Source organism: Octodon degus, unplaced genomic scaffold, assembly GCF_000260255.1.
Source record: "Octodon degus isolate 3935 unplaced genomic scaffold, OctDeg1.0 scaffold00084, whole genome shotgun sequence".
Classification (NCBI taxonomy): domain Eukaryota; kingdom Metazoa; phylum Chordata; class Mammalia; order Rodentia; family Octodontidae; genus Octodon; species Octodon degus.
Window position 1 is genome coordinate 5,053,596 of NW_004524660.1, and position 11,529 is coordinate 5,065,124.

Here is an 11,529-nt window from a genome sequence, read left to right on the forward strand (position 1 = left end):
GTTGTCTTTTCACTCTGTTGGTGATTTCTTTGGACATGCAGAAACTCCACAATAAGATGAGATCTCAGTTGTTGGTTCTTTGAAGTATTACCCATGCAGTTTGATTATTGGCAAACTGTCTATCTGCCTATTTTTTTTTCAAGGAGATTTACTGTTTATATTTTACTATTTAGATAATTAATCCATGTTGACTTGAGGTTAGTACATGGCAACAGAGTCAGATCTTGTTTTAGTTTTTGGCAAGTGGAGAGCCAGTTTTCCCAGCAACATTTGATAAGGAGGCTGACTTTCTTCTTATGAACATATTTGGCTCCTGTGTCTAAGATAAGATGGCTGAGTGTATTTGTACTTTGATCTACACTTTCTAATCTGTTCCATTGATCCTCTTGTCTGCTTCTTTGCCAGTACCATGCTGATTTTATTACACTAGCTTTGTAGTGCAATTTCAAGTCAGGGAGGGTAATATTCCCGCCCTTGCCTTCGATACCCAGGATTGTCTTTGCTATTCTAGGTCTTTTCTGGGTCAAAATAAATTTTAAGAATGTTTTCTCTAGTTCTATAAGGTGTGTTGATGGTATTTCAATAGAGACTGCATTAAATATGTATAACAATTTTGTGAGTATGGTCATTTTCACAATATTGGCTCTTCCTATCCAGGAGCAAGGACCATGTTTCCATTCTCTGAAATCATCTGTGATCTTTTTTTTCCCCAGAATATTGTAATTTTCATTGCATTGATCTTTCATTTCCTTTATGAGATCAATTCCGAAGTATTTCAATTTTTTTGGATGGTATTGTGAAGAATACCGTTTCTTTAATTTCTCTCTCAGTGAGTTTGCTATCTGTATAGAGGAATGCTATTGATTTTGGGGTATTGACTTTGTATTCTGCTATGCTATTGAATTTGTTTATTAATTCTAGTAGCTTCTTGGTGCAGTTTTTCTGGTCTTCCAAGTAGAGGATTATGTGATCTGCAAATAATGATGGTTTAAATTCTTCTTTATCTATTCTTATTCATTTTATTTCTCTCTTTTCTCTAGTGACTCTGGCTAGTGTTTCCGGAACTGTATTGAACGAGAGTGGTGATAGAGGACATCCTTGCTTTGTACCTGATTTGAGAGTAAAATATTTAATTTTTTCCCCACTTAGAATTATGTTGGCTGTTGGTTAGTCACAGGTGGATTTTATAAGATTGAGGAACAGGCCATCTATTCCAATTTTCTATAGGGCTTTGGTCATTAATAAGTGTTGTACTTTGTCAAAAACTTTTTCTGCATCTATTGAAATGATCATTTGGTTTTTTATTTTGGTTCTGTTAAAATAGTGTAGTATATTTATAGATTTGCATATGTTGAACCATTCTTTCATCCCTGGGATGAATCCTACCTGGTCATGGTATATAATCTCCTTGATGATTTGTTGTATTCTATTTGCTGTATACTCAAAATAGTTAGGATATATATATATATATATATATATATATATATATATATATTCTCTTAATTCAATGAATAGAGAAGATTGTTCTAATAGTGTCTGTGGACAGGATATCATGTCTGCATCTTGTACAATGAATAACCACTAAGACAGCAATATGCAACATATTAATTATTGAAGATGTGCCAGTAATCAGTTGTGAAACTCTCTCATTGATATTTATTTCTCAACAAAACTATTTTAAAAAAATTTTATTGAAGATTTTGTATCATGAGGGAAATTGACCTGTAATTCTCTTTTTGGGTTGAATCTTTTCTACAGTTTTCGTATCAGGATAATATTTGCTTCCTGGAAAGATTTTGGAAGTATTTGTTCCTCTTAATTTCATTGAAGACTTTGAGAAGTCTCTAAATTTTTTGTAGAATTCAGCTGTGAATCCATCAGGACCTGGTCTTTTCTTTGTAAATTTTGGATTGCGTGCTCAATTTTATTGGCTGATATTGGGTTATTCAGTTTCTATATCTTCTTGATTCAGCTTTGGTAATTTGTACCTATCTAGGAATCTGTCCATTTCTTGTGTGTTTTTGATTCTGTGAGAGCAAAGAGTTTCAGAATAGCTATGGATTGTCTTCTGAATTTCCACAGGGTCTTAATAATTTCATCCTTTTCATTCCTCATTGCTTGAATTTGAGTTTTTTCTTTCCCATTTTTGAGGAGGTCAGCTAGTGGATTATTAATTTTATTTAATCTTTTAAAGAATAAGCTTTCTTTTTGTATTTTAGGGAAGGGTCTACAGGATGTTCAGGGTCTTACTACTAGGTCAGACTCAGGGTGATCTGCCTGTTTACAGCCTCCCAAGAGCTGGGATTACAGGTGTGCACCACCACGCCCAGTCTCAATTGCTTTCTCAGCATGCCCCGGGTGTGGGGCTGGCATGGCAGGCTGAGGAATTGAACCCTGGCCCCTGTGCATGCTTGCAGGTGCATTAATCTGCTGAGATATTTGGCTGGCCCAAAGAGTAAGCTTTTTTTTTTTTTTTTTTGAACAGGGGATTGAACTCAGGCCGTTGTGCTTGCCAGGTAAGCACTTTTTCTACTGAGCTATCTCCCCAGTCCCAGAATAAGCGTTTTGACTCATTAAATCTTTATATTTTTTCCTCTGTCTTAGTTGCATTAATTGCTGCTCTTTTTATAATTTCCTCCCATTTTTGGTCTTTAGGCTTGATTTGCTCTTCTTTTTCTAAAAGCTTGAGGAGCAGCATTAGGGTATTTATTTGTTCTTGTTCTGTTTTCCTAATGTGTGAGCTCACCACCATAAATTTCCTTCTAAGAACTGCTTTAATTGCATCTCCCAAATTCTGGTAAGTTGTGCTTGAATTTTCATTGGGCTGTAGATATTGCTTAATTTTTTGTTTAATTTCATCTGTAGCCCATTGGTTTCTGAGGAAGTAGTTATTTGATTTTTATATTTTTGTGGGTTTTGTGGTTTATTTTGTTGTTAATTTCTAGTTTCATTTCAGTGTGGTCAGATAATATACATGGGGTAATTTTTATTTTCTTGCACATACTTAAGCATGACCTATGGATTAGTATGTGGTCTATTTTAGAAAATGTCCCATGTGCAACTGAAAAGAATGCATATTCAGATGTTGTTGGGTGAAACACTCTGCATATGTCTACTAAGTTGATTTGTTCAAAGGTTTAATTCAGTTCTGCTTCCTCTTTACTAATTTTTTGTCTGCTTGACATATCTTTATGAGATAAGGGGGTGTTAACGTCTCCTGTCAAGATTGTGATATTGGATATTAGATTTTTCATGTCTGTTCAAATTTATCTTCTATAGCTGGGTACTCTCATAATTTGGTGGATACATATTTTTCACTGTCATCTCTTCCTCTGGATTTTTCTCCTAGCCAATATGTAGTGACCTTCTTTATCTCATTTGATCATTCTTGGTTTGAAGTTCAGATTGTCTGCAAACAGAAGAGCTACTGCTGCTTTTCCCTGAGTTTCTGAACCATGTAGCATTGTTCTCCATCCTTTGACTTTCATCGTATAAATTTCTTTATGGGTTAAATGTGTTTCTTGTGTATAGCATATTTTTGGATTTTGTTTCTTGATTTGCTATGCTATTCTATTTCTTTTACTTAGTGAATCAAGTCTATTTTCATTGGTGGTTATAATTGCTATGCTTTGACTTGCATTTGTCATGTTGTTTTCCTGTTGTTGGTTCTCTATTTTTTCCTGTGTTTAATTGTTTGCCCTATATTGTGGGGTCCATCCACTGTCATTCTTGTAATTGTGGTCATTTTTATCCCATTCTATCTTTGAATACTCTGTGTACATTTGGTTTGGTTGTCATGAATATCTTTATTTCTTAATTTGTTATGGAATTATTTTACTTATCCATTAAACTTGAAAGAGAGTTTGGCAAGGTATATCAGTCTGGGATGGAATTTGTTTTCCTGTAAGACTCCAAATACTTTGCTCTATGATGGGTTTTTCCTTTAAACATGATCTGTTTCTTTTCTTTTCTCTAGTTGTTTTTAGTATGTTGTTCTTGTGCTGAATTTCTGGGATCTTGAGTATTGTATCTCTGTGTGTAGTTTTAATTGGGATGATATTATTTGGAGTTCTATATGCCTTGGTTACCTGAATTTCAAATTGTTTCCCCATATTTTGGAAGTTTTCTGCTATTATATTTGCCCATATTCTTTTTATATCTTTTGTGTTGGCTTTGTCCTTCTCACTGATGCCTATTATTCTTATGTTGTTCTTTGCATTGTCTTGCAGATATTGAATTATTATTTCCTGGATTTTAGTTGTTTTGAAGAGATTTTTCTTTACATTTTTGCAAGCTGCGATGGTGTTTTTAAGGACTGAAAGTCTATCTTCACTTTCATTCAAACAGTTTTGCCAACTTGTTATTGAGTTTTTAATTTCCTGTTTATCTCTTTTAATCTGCCTCATGCATTCTATTTCTTTCTTATATTCTTGTTCAGGGTTTCCATCATTTTTCTATTCTCCTCTATGTTTTTTATCAGTGTCTTTAGAAATGCTTAGCAATTCTTTCAATACAGTTCTTTCTTTTTTTAACCCGGGATATTATTTCTGGTCTGATTTCCTGTATACCCTTCTGCAGTTGTTTCTTTACTTCCATTGCTATTATTTCAGAGATTTCAGGTGTGTGGCTTCCAATTTCTTTTATGTTGCTGTCTCCTGGGTTTTTTTCTAGGTGGGCTTGGGGCCTGAGAATGCATTTTTGTCATTTTCCATTTTAAAGAGAACTCTATTTTGACTTCTGCACTACGTCTTTGTGAAAGTTTTATAGTAGGTAGCTGCGTCACTGCAGTCAGAGCCTCTCTGTAAAGTCTATTTTTTAATGCATCTCTCCTGTGTCAGAGACTCTTCTTTGTGTGTGCTCCAAAATTTTGCCTTTTGTATTGATTGAGAATGGGATATTGGTTTTCGCTTGGCAGTGTCCTCTGTTCTTCAGTGTAGGGATTTTTTGAGCATCTCCTGATATTGTTACCCGAAGGAGAATATGTGGTTAAGGCAGATATGGTTTCCTAATTACAGTAGTACAATTAGCAATAGTAATAACAGGTAGTAAAATTGAGAAATTAACAAAGTTTTGTAACTAATGGGTTCGTACTTTAGGTCACAGGGCCAAACCTTATAGCTATATAACAAAGCAGTTCTTAAACTGGGAGTTTGTAGTTAGGTTAGTTCCCCTGAGTTGTCTCTGGGCACCTCGTCTTCATGTACCTGGAGTCTTCTGGGAAGACTAGCTCACCTGAATTACTTGTTGCATCTTTGTGCCACAAGGATGCTCTTGTAGGGCTGGGTCTCAGCAGGGGACCCATAGGACCTAGCAGTCTGCCTCAGCTCACGGGTCTAGATCTACTGAATTCGAACTGAACCAGCTGGGCCTGGACTGCTTCTGGCTACTGTACTGGGTTCCTTCCTGCTGTGCCCCACCAAAGTGAACCCACTAGACTGAGTGGACCTCCTGGGCCCTGCTATGTGTGGGACTCTGCAGCTCCTTCCTGGTGTGGTCTGCCAAAGTGGAGTGGACTTACAGGACCACAGACACTTTAAAAGGGTCTTTTTCTTGGATTTGATGATGGTGCTAAGAATAGAGATTATTTTCACAATTTTTTTATTGTCAGAAACTGTCATATAATAGTTCGTAGTTTGGACAGGCATGGGTGAGTTTACAAATGCTGCCTCCAAGGTATTTCTTTTTTTGTTATTATTAATTTTATTGAGAAACAAATAGCAATGAGACGGTTTCAAACAGGTTAGTAGGATAGTTACACTAATTAATACATTGTATATTGTTGTGTTTGTAGTAGTTATTCCTAGTACAAGGTGAGACATGATATTCTGTCCAAACACTATTAGTACAAATCAAGCAAAAAAACCAGATCTTGGTAATTGATGGGTTTGTACCCCAGGCAGTAGTCTACCAGGTCATCAGGGTGGTGGGTGAGTCAGCACGGTATGGGAGTCCCAGAACCCAAAATGGACTTTATTCTGTTCCAAATACATTGAAATTATATTCACTTACCCTTTGTGCTTTTTTATGTAAAAAGTAATGCATATAATTTTAAAAATACCACAGAAAATTTATGAAATTAAAAATTATCTATTTTGAAAAGTATTTTTCAAAACATACAAAAATAGAAAATTGCTACGTGTGCTTATATTAGATTTTCCTATATTGCACTCTGCATACACAGTGCCTGTCTGTACATCAACCAAAAGGACACGCTTATTTCCTAATGCACTTGATATTGGATATTGACATTTTAAATTTGTCCTCAAGAATTTCTAACTTATTGTTTCAATATATTTTGTTCAATAAAGGTTAAAAATGACTGATTATATTTCTGAATCTTCTGAATAGAGCATAAACAACTCTAATAAGATAACTGCTCTTGAAAATTTTTCATTTCAGTTTTAGGATAGGTTGGAGTGTGACAGCTAGAATTATGAATTAATATATTAAAGAGGGAGAAAAATGGTGGGAGAAACTAAAATAAGTTAATACAATAGTTCCTCAATAATTGGTTAATTTATTTTGGAGAGTTTTTAAGTGCCTGTTTGGTAAAATGTTATTTACACTGAGATTTCAATGATTAGAAGGCTCCAGTTATATGAAGAAAAGAAAGAAGAATTACTAGGTGGAGAGACAAGCTAGTGCAAAATGTCTTATTTAGGGATAAATTTTGTTTACAAAACACAAGAGGAAAACATTATCGCATGCAAATGTGAGATGAGATAGAAGCAATCATTATGCAAATTTTGTGCACATCGAAGTCCAAATAAACATTAAAAATATGATAGAAACTGTGTCTAGAATCAAGAATTGAATAATTCTTACCTATCTAAGTCATGGAAACTTATTGTTCATTTACAAGACTGTTCTGCAGCTCACCCTGGCTGTGCAAACTAGTTCTAGAAAGTGATAAATATGATTTTCCATAGAGCAGGACACTGGACTGAATGTTTTTGCTTCTTGGTACACAACAAAGCTTGGACCGTGCGTTTTCCACCAGCTTTCTGCTTTTCAATACTCTGATACTGCTAATTCTAGAACAACTATCTTGAAGATCACAAGAAAGATCCCCCAAAGTTAAAAAGAAATTACATATTCATTAAATACTTGATCCTCAAGGAAAGGAAAGAATGCAGCTTAAAAAAAAAAAGAAAAAAAAAGAATGAAATTGTCATTACCTCCACTGATTCTGAGAAGACAGCAGTTGGATTTTCAGTAGTAAAGTGTTCCGTTTTACTCAAGTTTAAATGCATTAGATTTATTCAGCAGTTAACTTAGAAGCAGAAAAGCAGGCAGACACATTAGACTTGAGTTCAGAAGTGAAGTCTTTCTAATTAGAGAAATGTTACAGTTGCTAACAGTTAGATGCTGTTTAAAACCAAAGATCTGAATACCATTTTCAAGGAAATCCTGCAGATAGATATGAAAAGACAAAAAGTTGAGTCTCAGAGCAACACTACTGAACATAAAAAAGAAACACATATAGTTTGCACAGAGCAGCAGAAGTCCTAGTCTGCCCAAAATAAAACTGAAAAATACTAAAGCTAGATAACTGATATTACTTAAATCATAAATTTTATTAAGTTCTATAAATAAATATAATACGATACTGACAGAGGAGCCAATTAATCATTGTAGCTGAATTAAACATAAAATCAAACTAATACAGTCATCTGCCCTCTGGAGCAAATTATGTACCACAGGAAAATGTAGTGTTCTTGCAAACGGTGCTAAAATAAGTGGATTGTCACGTAATAATCTAGGCCCAAATATTATACTTCTACTGAAATTAAAAACAATTCCAGGATTAGATAGAAAAAACAAAAGTGTAAAATTCTTTAAAAAAACATGGGGTGACTTCTGCATAACCAGGGTTATGACAGCGACTTTTTAGGAACAATGTCAAGGACAGAATTCACAAAGAAAAATCGATAAATTTGACTTCATTAAAAAAAATGCCTCACAAATTCACTGTTAAGAAAATGAAAGGACAAGCCACAGATTCATCAGAAAATATTTTCGTATATAAAATAAACCAACTACTGTTAATCAGCTATTTTTTTTTTTTTTCAGAACTGGGGATTGAACTCGGACCCTTGTGCTTACCAGGGAAGCGCTTATTCTGCTGAGCCATCTCCCTGGCCCCAATCAGCTATTCTTATTTTGATTATCTGTAATATATGTACTGTTGTATGTTACACTCTTTCTGTCTTGGTTTCTGATTTTTGTTCTTGTTTTTGTTTTTGCACTTCAAAATAAAATAAAATTATAATAAAAAGAAAATATCATACTCAACAACAAATTTGCTAACAGTATGTAACATAACTACTATGGTTAATATTCTGTTCTTGTTTTAAAATTCTGTACCATTTTTTCTCTCTTTAAAATTAAAAAAAAATGCAATCATCATTAAAAAAGAAAACATTTTCAGAAGATACAGCTGATGAAAGATTCTTGTATAAAAGATACCATGAACCCGTAAAATTCATAAAAAGAACACTAACAACCAACTTAAAAGTGGAAAGATATCTGAACAGATCTTCCCCAGAAAAGCCATGCAGATGGCAAATAAACAGGAAAAAGTGTCCAACATGATGCCATTTTATCATTATAATAACAGTAAGATATTGTTATGTACTTATGAGAGTGGTCATGATCCCCAGAATGGCAGCAGGCTGTGGCTTCAGACGTGTGCAGGAGCACAGACTCGCTGTGATTGCTGATGGAAGTGTAGAACAATACAGCTTCTTGGGAAAACAGGGTTCCTTGCAAAACCAAACCTACCCTCACTCTACAGCCTAGCAGTTGTGGCCAATCACTGAGAGATCAGGTGTTTATATGCAGAAGACAGAGAGAAAAAGGAGGAACAGCAGGGAATTAAAGAGTATGAAACTGTTGTATAGACTGTAAAACTGTTGTATGAAAGGAGAGTAGGTTAGCACTCCCCTTGACAAGGATAGAAGAGGCCCTTGGGCCTGATAACATGCATATGGTTAAAACATTGACACCTACTTCATGACATTTAACCACTGTTTTTCGAGCCCAAGTCCTGCGTGTCAGGGAGAACTTCTGCTGTGCTCTCAGAACCCCTCCAGACCCAGCCCAAGCCAAGCCAGGAAAGTGTGTGGGAGAGCTTCCATGCTCTCCTTTGCCTGCTGGATCCATCCGGACACAGACTGGGCCCAATTGTGAGTGAGTTCTTCTGTCCTGCTCTCTGAATCCATCCAGACCATGCCTAGGAATACAGGCCTGGGGTAAAACTCTGCAGATGAAGTCCATACAGAGAGGCAAGGGGCCAGAACCACCCAGAAAATACAGGAGCAGAACATCTTGCCAGATGGAGACAACAGGTTCATTTCCAAGGGCTTCAGCAGGAAGAAGCTGAGCACAGCAGCCAGACCCAAGCCAGGCACAACTAGATGAACTCAATGTCATAGATCTGCACCCAAATTTCAGTAGGTGCTGAGGTTATAACTGCACCAAAGCTCTACACAAAAGGTCGGAGGACAGTGCTATACAAAATGACAAAGAGAAGGAGCAAAATGTAACTCAGGCCCCAAGCCCACCCAGAACAAGTGCAGAAGAAATTGGGAATCACACAGTTGAAATGTCTGAATAAATAGCGTCTGAAGTAAAGAAAGAATTGCAGAAAAGCATAGAGGAACTGAGATCAGAAATAACCTCTGAAATAAAAAAGAAATCTCTGAATTAATAGCGTCTAAAGTAAAGAATCAAATGCAGAAACAGAGGAAATCAGATCAGAAATAATCTCAAATAAAAAAGAAAGGATAACTATAATGAAAGAATTAATAACTGATTCTGAAGAAGATGCTGATAAAAATAGAGGGGATTAAAAAATGATGGAATCCTTCAATGAGCAATATAGGAAAGAAATAGATCACATGAAGCAGAGTCAAGGAGATACAGAGGAGTTTAAAATCTTAATCACAAGCTTGCAAAACCGTTTGAGTAAAAGTGAAGATAGAGTTTCAGATCTTGAAGACGCTGATGCAGCTAGTGAAAAGGTAAGAGAGGATCTCTTAAAAACAACTAGGATTCAGGAAAAAAATAATCCATCACCTCCAAGATGATGCAAAGATGTACAAAGTGAGACTAACAGGAATCAATGAGAAAGAAGGAGTCAGTACAAATGATATAAAAAGAATATGGGCAGAAGTAATGACAGAAAACTTCCAAAATATGGAGAAACAATCTGACATTCAGGTAACCGAAGCATACAGAACTCCAAAGAACATCAACCCAATTAAAAACACATTGAGACATATAATACTCAAGATCCCAGAAATTCAACACAAGAACAATATACTGAAAGCTGCTAGAGAAAAGAAATACATCACATTTAAAGGAAAACCCATCAGAATAATGGCAGACTTCTCTTCACAAACCATGAACTCAAGAAGAACATGGGGGGGCTGGTGAGATGGCTCAGTGGTCTAAAGTACCTACTTAGAACAAGCTCAGCAAAAGCACAGATGACCGCGGTTCAATCCCCCAGCACCACATGCCAGCCAGCCCCGCCCCCTGGTGGGCTGAGCTGGCCACACACACACACACACACACACACACAAATAAATAAATAAAAAATTAAAAAAAAAAAAGAAGAGCATGGGGCAGAGTACTTCAAGTCCTCTATGAAAACAAATTCCAGCCCAGACTACTATACCCTACAAAACTCTCTTTCAAGTTTGATGGAGGAGTGAAATACTTCCATGACAAAAAATAACTAAAGAATTTCATGATGACAAAGCGAACCCTACACAGACTACTAAAAAGTATTCTAGAGAGGGACCAAAATGATCAGAACTCCATGAATGAGAAAAGAAGGAACCCACTAAATAGGGCAAGCAATTAAACACAGGACTAAAAGAAGTAAACAACAGCAGGTAAATAACGTGTCGATCATAAGTCAATACATCTCAATTATAATCATCAATGTAAATGGACTCAAAAAGAAACGGACTGGCACAGTGGATTAGGAAACAAAAGCCAACAATATGCTGTATATAAGAAACACACTTAACTCAAAGAAATTCATAGGCTGAAATTCAAAAGATGGAAAATACTACATGCCCCAACACCTCAGAAAAAGGCAGGGGTAGCAATCCTGTTCTCAGACAGTCTCAACTTCAAACCAAGAATGATCAAATGAAATAAAGAAGGCCACTATATACTGGTTAGGGGAAAGATTCAAGAGGAAGAGGTAACACTCGTAAATATGTACGCACCAAACATGGGAGCACTCAAATATATATGACAAATCTTAATGGATGTGAAAAATCTAATATCTAATAGCACAATCTTAACTGGAGACATTAACACCCCCTTATCCCTAAAAGATAGATCAAGCAGAGAAAATTCAGCAAAGTAGCAGACCTGAACCAGAGCTTGGAACAAATGGACTTAGTGGACATACACAGAGTGTTCCACCCAAACACAGTTGAATACACATTTTTCTCAGCTGCACATGGGTCATTTTCTAAAATAGACCACATACTGGTCCATAGGTCA

General features: G+C 35.9%; 1 non-coding gene across 1 annotated transcript; it reads left to right on the forward strand.

Annotated features, from left to right (window-relative positions):
- Window positions 1-8,912: 8,912 nt before the first annotated feature.
- On the forward strand, window positions 8,913-9,038 carry LOC111818261. Its single transcript, XR_002822286.1, has one exon. It is a non-coding gene; the product is annotated as a U6atac minor spliceosomal RNA (small nuclear RNA).
- Window positions 9,039-11,529: the final 2,491 nt, after the last annotated feature.